This window comes from Lolium rigidum, chromosome 3, assembly GCF_022539505.1.
Source record: "Lolium rigidum isolate FL_2022 chromosome 3, APGP_CSIRO_Lrig_0.1, whole genome shotgun sequence".
Lineage (NCBI taxonomy): Eukaryota > Viridiplantae > Streptophyta > Magnoliopsida > Poales > Poaceae > Lolium > Lolium rigidum.
The window spans coordinates 302,163,805-302,175,129 of record NC_061510.1 but is presented as its reverse complement, the minus strand read 5'-3'; positions in this window follow the sequence as shown (position 1 = coordinate 302,175,129).

Genomic DNA, 11,325 nt, shown 5'->3' with positions numbered 1-11,325 from the left:
GTAAACCCGATCTTTTAGTAACTTGGAAAAAACAGAAAACACCAGGAGCCAACACGTAACCTTGGGGCTGTAAGTGTCATACATGCGCCAAAATCAACGACAATGTCAGCAGACTAATACACCGCTATGGATTTTAATAGCTTACAATTTTGAAAATGTTCTCATATTATCTTCATAAGTATAGCAATTTCTAAGAAATGAGCTGCTTCAATTCTCTAATATCTAATCTAATATTGACTACTATATTTAACATATTTATATTCACAAAGTTACAATTTTATTGTTATATTTTTCTTGAATATGTAAATATCACCTATTTTATAGACGGAAGGAGCACATATGTTTCGGATTTACTCAAAAATTGGAATTGAATGAATTATGTAAAAGAAAATGTACGGAACAAAATAGCAAATTATATTTGTATGAAGAAGGAGAAAGGCACGAGGCCGGCTTCAGCGTGCGGCCCTTGGTGGTGCCGACCTCTGATGACCCCATGGAAGATCAGGGAGGGACGCATCGTGGCAGCAGCGAGCGAGGAGAGGCGCCCAAAAGGGGGAGAAGAGAAGGTGTTGGAGGACAAGAGGAGACGGCGAGATCCGGAGCAGGGCGACGCTCAAAGGGAGTTGATGGCGGCGAAGCTTGGTCCGGCGGCGGAGACCGTCGTGGTGGGCACGTGCGCAAGCTGGGGATTTTGTTTTCTCGTGATTGATATGCGAGGAAGAAAGTAGGGGGTAGGAGGAAGATGGTGGGCCTAGGCAGACACGCGTCCGTAGCTGGACCCGGAGGTTGCTACCGCTCGTAGCCTCCGAGGAATAATAAGCATTTTCCATAATAAAAATGCGTCAGGATGTTTTGCACGTCCTTTTCAAAAAATTGGCGTGCTCTCAATCGAATTATTCTAGCAAATCGCCATATAGGTGCAAGTGCCAATGCCCTATCTGCGACCAGGAAGCAGAGGATGTTTTTGCCTCCGTTTCAAAAAAGAAAAAAGCAGAGGATGTTTTGCACATCCTTTTCAATTGTTCGGCAGCTAAGGTCACGTGGGGAACTGCTTGGTCTAGAGACTTTGATTGAGGAGGCCTTGAGCAAAAATTAGGCATTGTGTATGCCAGCTACTAGTGATAAGTATGCATGTGCCAGACATAATTTTAAACCTAGAATATATATGGGACATTTGCTATATCATTGAATAAAATTGTGAAAAGACATAGTAACACAAGCGTTTAAAACTTACGTGTGGTATTTGATGATCTACTCCTTGGTTCGAAGATGCTCTTAGCCTGGAACCTGTAAGTGTGACATTGGAAGTGCTACTAGAGGATGGCACTCGGATGTGATCCAATAAACTTCTCGTAGGCTCATAGGAGCTTGATGTTGCTGAACTTGCTGCCACACAATTCAAAGAAACTGCAAAGAGTACTACAACCAAAAGGTGCACTTCTTGTGGCATTGTGCATGCGTGATTGTGATCTCCAACGAATTTGGGATAGAGAGGTCACCTACAAATTAACTAATTTTGCAACAAGGAGCAACTCCGCACGCATGCATCCACTCTGTCAGAAATGGTGTGCTTGACAAAAACTTAAATAGAAGATTGATGTGCAGACATCCTCACCTTCAAAGAATTTATTACTTGTAAATTCGAGGCATATCTTTTAATCAATGAAAAGATGCACGAGTATATTTTCGAGGCATATCTATTAATCAATGAAATGATGTACTAGTAGAAGGCATATCTTTTAATCAATGAAAAGATACTATACTAGTGAAGGGATATCTTTTAATAAATGAAATGCTGTAGTACTAGTAGAAGGCATATCTTTAATCAATGAAAAATGTAGGAGTATCTTTTCTAAGGAGTAGATAAATATCGTGATTCACTGCAAGTTATAATTTGTAATTCATTAGTTCTAGTAAAATGCATATCTTTTAATCAATGAAAAGATGTAGGAGTATCTTTTCTAAGGCAAGAAATGAATGTGCTAAATAAATATTTCTATTCACTGCAAGCTATTTGTGCCCATTCCTTGCACAAAGAAATATCGTCCATATAAAGCTACCTAACTAAATCTACTATCTATGGATCAGTTTAACATGCGCGCACATAGTATAAGGAAACATTTTAACCATTATTTTGCTCAATGAAATATTGATACCTTAGGGAATATAATGGCTGAAACACATATGATGGTTTTCAAATTATTTTTGCAAGAAACAATTCCCCACTCATCTAGACATATAGTTTAACCCATTATACAATATGATAGGAAAGTGATAGGAAAGTTCTAAGCATTATTTACTCCATGTGATAGGAAAGTTCTAAGCATTATTTTAATTGAGTAAAGTCAGTTTTAAACCCTGAGTTTCTAGTGTTGTTCGGAATCAACCCTTAAACTTTCAATCCCTGAAATTGGCACCCGGCCTGTACTCTCAATCCCGGTTGTTCCTTGCCAGCTGCTCATTTCTCTCAAGGATTGCTGTTTGCTGATGTGGCAGCAGTACATGCTGGGAACATTGACTAATCTCTGACTTAGCAAATTTAACCGCTCATGGCCATCTTGTTCGTTGGCTTCCTCAGTTCCTCTCACGACGATGTCCTTTCTCGAGGAAAATGGGATCAATAGCAGGCATGTCGTTGTTGTCTTGTTCAGTCGTGGAGCCACCGCTGCCCATAGTTTCCTCGAGACCATGGTCGACGCCCGCCGCCGTGGCCACCCAACCTCCCAGTAGTACTCGGATCGCCGCCCAGCCCCTGCACGAGGTGCACGTCCGCGTCTCCATGATGTACAACTGCTACCCGAGGCGCTCCTGGAGCGCGTCTTCGGCAACCACGGAGGCTATGTGTAGTGGTAGAGCGGCATTGAACCGGCGGGGAACGACTCACCAGTCACCACGAAGCAGAGCACGGTCATGCCGTCCTACCAAACTGCGTCGGAAGCGACGAAGAGCACAAGCACCTCCACGCGTGCACAGCGACTGACAGCTCAAGCACCTCCCCAAGTTTCTTTTTGACAATCAATACCACATATATTTATAGCAACAAATAGTACATGGTAGAGATACATGAACTGATTCAACGATTACAAAATAAAGTATAAAAGATAGTAACAAATCTTTGAGATCTTCAATTTCTTTCTTCTTCCAGAACATAATCTGAACTCTTCTGAAGGCAGCCAATGATAGATAATGAACCATAGACCTGTAGATACCGATGAAAGTTCTCCCATAATTTTTTGAGCCGCAATGTCAAGGTTGCGTGCACGCAGGCAACCATTAAAGCAGTCATACAACATCGGCAAGAGTACCAACACCAGTATGTCAGGGAATAATAACCGACTAGCTTTATCATCGTCGATGGAGAGCCGAGAGTACGAATCACCATTGTCGAGGACGTAGCAGCCGGGACAAAAACTGCGAGGAAAATCCTCCTCGCGGCAACAACGACAAAAGCTCCAAAATCGATCTGGCGAAGCAAGATCCGAAGGCCCATACCTAGAAAATTGTGATTGTTCAACACTACCATTGACGCCGGGAAGAAGATCTCATCGTTGAACGAAAGGCCAAAGAAAATTGTGATTGTTCAACACTACCATTGACGCCGGGAAGAAGATCTCGTCGTCGAACGAAAGGCCAAATATCACTTATTGCAGACGATGCCATCTCCATTGAGGGGAAACCAACAAGAAGATGGCTACCAAAATCCTAACATAATCTAATGAAAATAATACTTTTATTCGAAACTCCACGCATAGATCGGGTTCTCCACTCCTCCCGATGCCGGCGAAGCCGACCGGAGGAGGGGGAACCAATCTATGGAGGATGATGAACTGGAGGCGGCTAGGGTTAAGGCGGCGGCTGAGAGGAGAGACGGGAAGCACCTCCCCAAGTTAGTGCGGGTCCAATTAGTTCTCTTGAATTAGGCATAATGAATTCTCTACCAACTCAACTGCATTATGAATTAGCCATTAGATGGAGAACGATCTAATTGGAAGACCAGAAATGGATTGGGGATGCCGAGAGAAACACACTTCCACTAAGTAGCGATGATTCATGAATCCCGATGAATGAACGTGCCTGCTCAAATATTGGTTTGGAGCGGCGAGCTTGCGCGAGTAGCTCAGACTGGGATGCCGAGGAGCTCGGGGAGGCACGGCCGACCTCAGTTTGGAGGAGAGTCTGGAGCTGCTCAGGAAGGGGGAGCACGGGCGCTCGTGCTGCTCGGGACGGGGGCGCCGCGCTACTGCTTGGTAAGAGCATCCCCACTTGTTGGCGCTCCCCACGCCCAAATCCGGCGAAATTTTCGTCCGGATTGGAGGAAGATTTGGCGTGGGGAGGAGTAGTTTCCCAGTCGTGTGCTCCCCAAGCGGCGTTTCTCGGGGAAAAAGAGGATGGCTCGGGGAATCCGGATGAAAGAGGAGACACGTGGGCGTGGGCGGTTGGTTTAGCTTCATCCGGAGTCCCCGGGAGACCCCGGGAAACCGAGGATGGCATGGGGAGTCCGGACGAAAATAGGCTCAAATCCGGACCAAAACCCCGGAGTCCCCGGGAGACCCCCGGGAAACTGAGGATGGCATGGGGAGTCCGGACGAAAATAGGCTCAAATCCGGACCAAAACGAGGAACCGGGGGCGTGACTGGACCGTTTTTCGCCGTCCGGATGAAAAAAAGTGGCCGTGGGGGGCTGTGTGGGGAGACGAGTGGAGATGCTCTAAGGGCATCTGCAACGGGGGTGACGCAAATGTATAGCACGTCATACTATATTATGAAAGAATCACAGATACACTGCAATCTAAACTCAGCACCAATAATCGAGTATATACTTAGTCAAAACACACTACACACGAACAAGTGACAGTACTTCAAATGTTGGCAATACAATCATTACATATATAAATGCATTGCATGGCGTGTTGCCATCAAAGCAAGCCATAACACAAAACTCCCCAGAAGGCAGATGCAGATGTCCACTACTTGATGTGTATGTGGACGCAGATGCAATCCTAGATGGTGTATGTGGATGCACATGCAATCCTAGATGGTGTATTTTCCGCTGTGATATTGCTGATGATTGTTGACAAGTTAATTGATGCATTTGTTTCTACTTACTCACATAGAACATGGGCTAATCATCTGAACTCTGTTGCAGGAGGAAAAGTCTATTCAGACAATTTGCTTTAGTTATTTGCAAATGTTAGCAACTCTGCTACAATCAATCAAATGTTTACAAACGGTGTACTGAAAGCAGCTCCCCAGTATCTGAACGTTTGTGTTATCTTGGTCCTACCTTCAGTAGTTTTTATTATGTGTCTTATGTTGCTCTCTACGGTTGAAATCCATGTAGTGAAGATGCTCCTTGGTCTTAAGTATCTTTGTACGACTTCTGAGCATCGTAATCGCTTCACTTAGTAATAATAAAACATGATCTATGTGTATCCAATTTCTGCTCTCCATTTCTGATTTTGGTTTATTTATATGGGAACATAAAGGAAATTTCAGTACATTAAGGAAATCTAAAACTACATTGGCAACTCCGAAAAGGAAATTAAAATAAAATTGGTGCAATTAACTACCTACTTCAGTAAGTTGTATTCTAGAGCGTTGTGTGCCCTGTGGGTGTTCCCTAATGAAGTAATGACTAATGAGGTTTGGGTCAACGGTTCTATGAAATGAAGGGTGAAACCTACCAGAGGAACAGAGAGGATGATCGGTTCATACCTGTTCTTCGTCGGCGACAAGGGTACAAAGGGGTTCTTTCTAGATAAATCATTTCGGTGATGGATGGTTCAGATTCACAATATGACTATCCGGAGATGTATCAACCTCTGAATTATCAAACAATTACATATTTTTTTTGGAGAAAGCATTACCAATAGTGGACAATACTAGACTATATTCATATATTCTTAAGATAAAGAGAAATAGGCATTTGTGTTTATCTTTAAGATAGAGTTTGTTCTGTTCTGAATTTAACAGTAAAGTGAGTTTCAGAAGCAGCAGCAAACACAGCACAGTAGCAGAGTAGAGGACCAACAAAATCCATACATGAACCGGAAGAAATCCACTAGGGACTGAAGCTATCGATGCACTGGACTACACATGAAATTAAACTCGAGTCGGATTGACCTGAAGACCTAGAGTTGACAAAGGAATGAACGCCCAATTACTCAGTTTATGCCATTAAAGTTTCAGCCATTAGGGAGAGAGGAACTGTCGTGGTATCGTCACGGCATATGCCATAGGGTGGCTAATCGAAGGGGCTCCTGAGAGATCTCACGGCGGTATCCGGAAGCGGGTATGGGCACGAGCGACACGGCGACGTACCCAGGTTCGAGGCCCTCCGATGGAGGTAAAACCTCTACTCCTGCTAGAGTGTATAAGATGTCACACAGTACAATGGTGCTCCTAGAGCTGTGTCCGGCTGGCCCTGAGAGGCTAAGGGAGACGAAGGTCTCTCTCACAGGGCAGCGCTGTAGGTAGGTGAAAGCAATCAGTGATCCATCGTCCCTGCACGAGAGGGGGTAGTGCGGCTTATATAGGCACCGGCACTTTACACATAAGACCCTATAGTCTACTAGCCGGCTTGGCCGGCTTCGGCTTCCGCTCCTTCCCGAGGCGGTGACGTCAGGAGCCGTTGAGGCGTCATGGCCTGTCCCATCCGGCTGCCCGTGTCAGCGGTATGGAGAGGAGGTGTCTCCGTCGCCGTCAGCCCACCGTAGCCCGTACGGCGCGTCGTAAGCCATGATGGCCTGTCCGGCGCGTGGCACTATTGCTCCACGCTGCCCCGCGCTTACGGGAGATGAAGTCAGCGTGGACTTTGGGAACCCGGATCACCAACCCGGTTCCTTCCAAGGTGCAAGACTCGCCAGCCTCGAGTCGGTCCGAGGTATAGACCCCGGCCGGATATGGCTTGTAGAAGCCGGCCCAGCCTACAGCATTGGCGGCCGTAGCCGGGCCGACTAGGACCTAGAGCCAGCCGGCTTCCGGACCAGCCGGCCACGGCGCCAGCCCGGCTGCTCCTCGCCCGGCCTTTACCGCGAGCCGGCCGGTGGTCAGCCAGCCGCTCCGCGTCCATTGCCCTACCCGGGTCTTCCCCCGACATTAGCCCCCGAAGCCGGCAAGGTCCCGCGTTTAGAAGGACCTAGGCAGGTTTTCCGGCTTCTTGAATATATTTGACGGCACTTGGAGGGGCCGACTGAGGATTTCCTTTCAGCCGGCTGCGCCCTCATCCGGCTCGTGCCTGCCGGCTGCTCCCAGCCGGCCGCTTTTTACACTTATATAATTTTTGCTTTCTCGCAAGATCTGATGGCGCCTCCGCCTTGCTGATGAATTTCAGTTCGAGTGGAACTTTTGTCCGGCTCCGCTTGCCGCGCGCCGGAGTCTCCGCCGCCCGGGTCCTGCGCCCGACTTGACCGGTCCGACGCCCGGCTCCGGCGGTCGGTTCGTCCGGTCACATCAATGTCCCTCCGGATCCGGTGCGGTAGTGGGCGACGTGGTGTGGCCGTTTCCGATAACCGTCGTGGACGTGGGAGGAGCTACGGCGCGAGAAATCCGGGGACGTGGCCCACGATCGCCACGTGGAGGCCAACCGTCCGCGGCAGGAGGCTATAAATGCCGTGGGGGAGGCATCGAGGCGGCCACTTGCCATTCTCTTCCTCCTCGCGCTCCTGCTTCCACCGCTCTCCGCGCGCTCGAGCTCGCTGTTGCTCCGGCGAACGTCTCCCACTGGCGAACTCCGGCGGGCGAATCTCCGCCGATCCGCCGCCGCCACTTCTTCGGTCCGGCGCCACGGGGCCGCGCGTCTCGACGGAGCGTCCTCAGCCGCCGTTGTCGCCGCCGCGATCGCAAGGCTCCTCCTCGCCGTTCCGCCTCTCCTGGTCATCTTCTTCCTCGACCTCGTCAATGGCGTCCCCCAGCGGATCTTGGAGGGGCTCCTACATGCGGGAGGACGACATCGATCGCCTGGTGCGCCTCCGGCGGATCCCGCGAGCCGGTGATCACGCGGGCGCCCGGCGGGGAGTTGGAGCCCAAGCCGGAGCCCGGCGAGCGCGTCGTTTTCGGCGCGCACCTCGATCGCGGGCCGGGCCTCGCCGGCTTCAACGTTCTTCCGGCGGTTCCTTGACCACTTCGGCCTTCGGCCGCACCACCTGCCGGCCAACGCGTGCGTCCTCTTGAGCTGCTTCGTAGCGTTCATGGAGGCCTACGCCGGCTTGTGGCCCGACATCGACTTCTCGGAGCCGGCTCTTCTACTTGAAGGCCCGGACCACCGAAGGCCGCCGCGGGCCTGCGGCGCCGCCTCGATCTACACTCGGCCTGGTACGCCTTTCCCCAAAATCCCCACCGTCGATTCGGTGAAGAACTGGCAGATGTCATTCTTCTATGTGCGCAACGACGGGGCGCTCGTCGACCGGATCAACTTGCCGGAGTTCAACCCGGCTCCTCCAGTCGGCCGGATCAACTGGAGTCACAACGCCCGCTCGACGAATCAGAACGCCGAGGTGAACCTGCTCTGGGACTTCCTGGCGACAGCCCACCGATGGTGGGCTGACCGCCGAAGATCTCCTTCGCACCATCGCCGAGCGCCGGGTGCTGCCGCTCCGCATGCGCTCCCACAAGATCGGGCACATGTCCGGCCGGTTCGATCCGAACCGCACGTCCAAGGCGCCGCTCAACAAAGCCCAGGTGGCCAGCCGGGTGAACCACATCACCAAGGCGAACCTCACGGAGAACTGGAGCTACGGGCTGGCGCCCTGCGACAGGGAGCATCCACCAGCGCGGGTAAGCCTCGTGTCTTTGCCATTTTCTGGCTTTCGGCTGCGAGGCCGGCTTCCTTTTTCTTCTGCCGACTCCCGGCTTGTCATATGTTCATGTTTTTTCTGTCTTTCTAGCTTTTTGAGCGCCAGAACGCCGAGGACGGCGACCTGGCGACGAAGAGGTGGACGCCGGATCACGTCGATCCGGCTGACCAAGCCGGCGAACATGCTGGCGACGACGACCTGCCGCAGGCGCCCGATCTAGGCGGCCAGGGGGAGCACAATCCGCCCCCTTCACCAGAGCAGCAGGAGGAGGAGGAGGAGCCGGCGACGTCCGGCACGGGGCCCATCCCCGCCGTGCCTCTGCGTACGAGGCCGCCAAGCACCACGGCGACTTCGGCGCCCAAGGGCACGAAGCGAGCCGGCTCCACCGCCGCCTTGGAGGCGAAGGCGAAGAAGCCGCGCCGGCAGCGAGCTCGAAGATGGTCCCGGAGCAGGCCGGGTGAGCTCTTTCTCTCCTTTTCTTGTTTGATTCCTTTTCTTTCCTTACTTTTATGCTTATTATCTCTCTGTTTATCCGGCTAGGGCCCCTATCAAGTTTGCCCAGGGCGGCGGCTCCCGGCAAGCTCCGCGTGTTACGTCGCCGCTTCCCCGCCAGAGGAGGGAGCAGACGCCGCAGCCTTCCTCGCGGGCACCTACACCACCGCCGCCTGTCACAGGGGCGCCTTCCTTCGCCGTGCCGCTGGCCTCAGCGCCTGATCGCGGCACGCGGGCCGAGCCGACTCGCCAGGCGACGCTGGACGACATGTTCCCGGGCCGGACTCGTCCTCTGGGCCCAGCTCGCCGGGGCCGGTCCGGGTATGCCGCCTCAACCGAGCCGAGCCGCCAGCTCGCGCCGCCCGCGACCGGAACCGGAGCCGGCAGGGCTGCGCCGTCCACGATCGGAACCGGAGCCGGCAGGGCTGCGCCGTCCACGATCGGGGCCGGAGCCAGGCCGAGCGTGGTGGTGCTGGACGAAAGCCCGGAGGGGGCACCTCAGGCGCCGGAGATGGCTGCGCCGACTGGACCGTCTGCCTCGCCTGGAGCGCCGCCGCCACCGGAGCCGACCATGGGGGAGTCGACCGGGCAGGAGCCGGCAAGGGACGAGCCGGCGCGCACGGAGGGCGCCGACTCGCGCGCGCTGGTGAGAACGGGGACCTCGTCGGCATCAACACAAGGCCTGCACGTGGCCAAGGGCGCACTTCTTCTTCAGGTGCCGTCCGCCTCCGACTCCAGCCTCGGCTCGGCTGCCACCATGGAGCAGGCGTGGCTCCGCGCCGACTCCTATGAGGTGACCAGCCGGGAGGGGAACCCCGGCCAAGCGTCGGTGGAGATGTTCTTCTCCAGCCTGCAAGCCAACCTCAAGGCTAGGGCTGCCGAGTCCGTGGCCAACCTCGGCCAAGGTGGAGGAAGCCGCAAGGTAAGCTTCAACTCGTTTTTTGATTTGGTTATCATCCCGGTAGCCCTCCGAGGCATGGGCCGGCCGCTTGGAGCCGGTCCGGGTTTCGCCCGGCATACCGACTTTTCTTTTTCCTTAGGCCGTGGCGGATCGGCGCACCGCTCCGTACAACCGCGCCGTGACCCACTACCACAAGGCCAAGCCGGACCGGGCCGGCTTGGCTCGTGAGCCGGGGGCCGTCAAGGGTAAGCTCTATGCTTCTTTCGACTTGATGTCTTATTTTTTGTTGGCTGTTGTTTCTTTCGTACCGACGGCTTGTTTTTGCCGGCTTGCAGCCGAGGCCGCCCGGGTCCCACAGCCTGGAGTCGGACCTCCGAGTTGCCCGCGCCGCGCGGCCACGAGCGAGGAGGCGAACCGGGCCGCGGCCGCCAAGCTGCAGGTGGCCGATGGGGAGCCGGCGGCTGCGCCGGCCTGAGGCTAACCACCTTAGGGAGCTTGCCGCCCTCAAGAAGGACGGGGAGGAGAAGCTGGCGGAGCTGAGCAAGCGGCCGGACGAGGGGGAGAGGCAACGGCTTGCGCTTCGAGAGGAAGTCACCACCAAGTCCACGGAGCCGACGGCCACCGCCAAGCGCCGGACGCGAGGGGATTGGCGCGCTTGATCGCGGCTTGTCGGGTGAGTGCCTCTATGTTTCCTTCCCTTGCCGGCTCGGCGTCGGCTGCCGGCTTAGGTTGGTAGCCGGCAGCCGAAACTTGTCTTTTCGCTATCTCCATCTTCGGGCCGGGGGCACGGCCGTGCCGCTGCCGCCGTGCTTTTGCTTTGCTCCTTCGAAATCTCCATCTTCGGGCTGGGGGCAGTCGGTTCGTGCCGCTGCCGCCGACCTTACTTTAGCTGCTCCTCGGAATCTCCATCTTCGGGCTGGGAGCGATCGGTTCGTGCCGGCTGCCGCCAGTCTTTGCTTTAGAGCTTCGGAATCTCCATCTTCGAGAGTCTGAGGCCGGTCGTGCGTCGTCCATTGGCCTTGATGCTTGCTCGATCGACCAATCTCCATCTTCGGGCTGGGGGCGATCGGTTCGTGCCGGCTGCGCCGAGTCTTACTGAAACCCGAATCTCCATCTTCGGTAGGGCGATCGGCTCGTG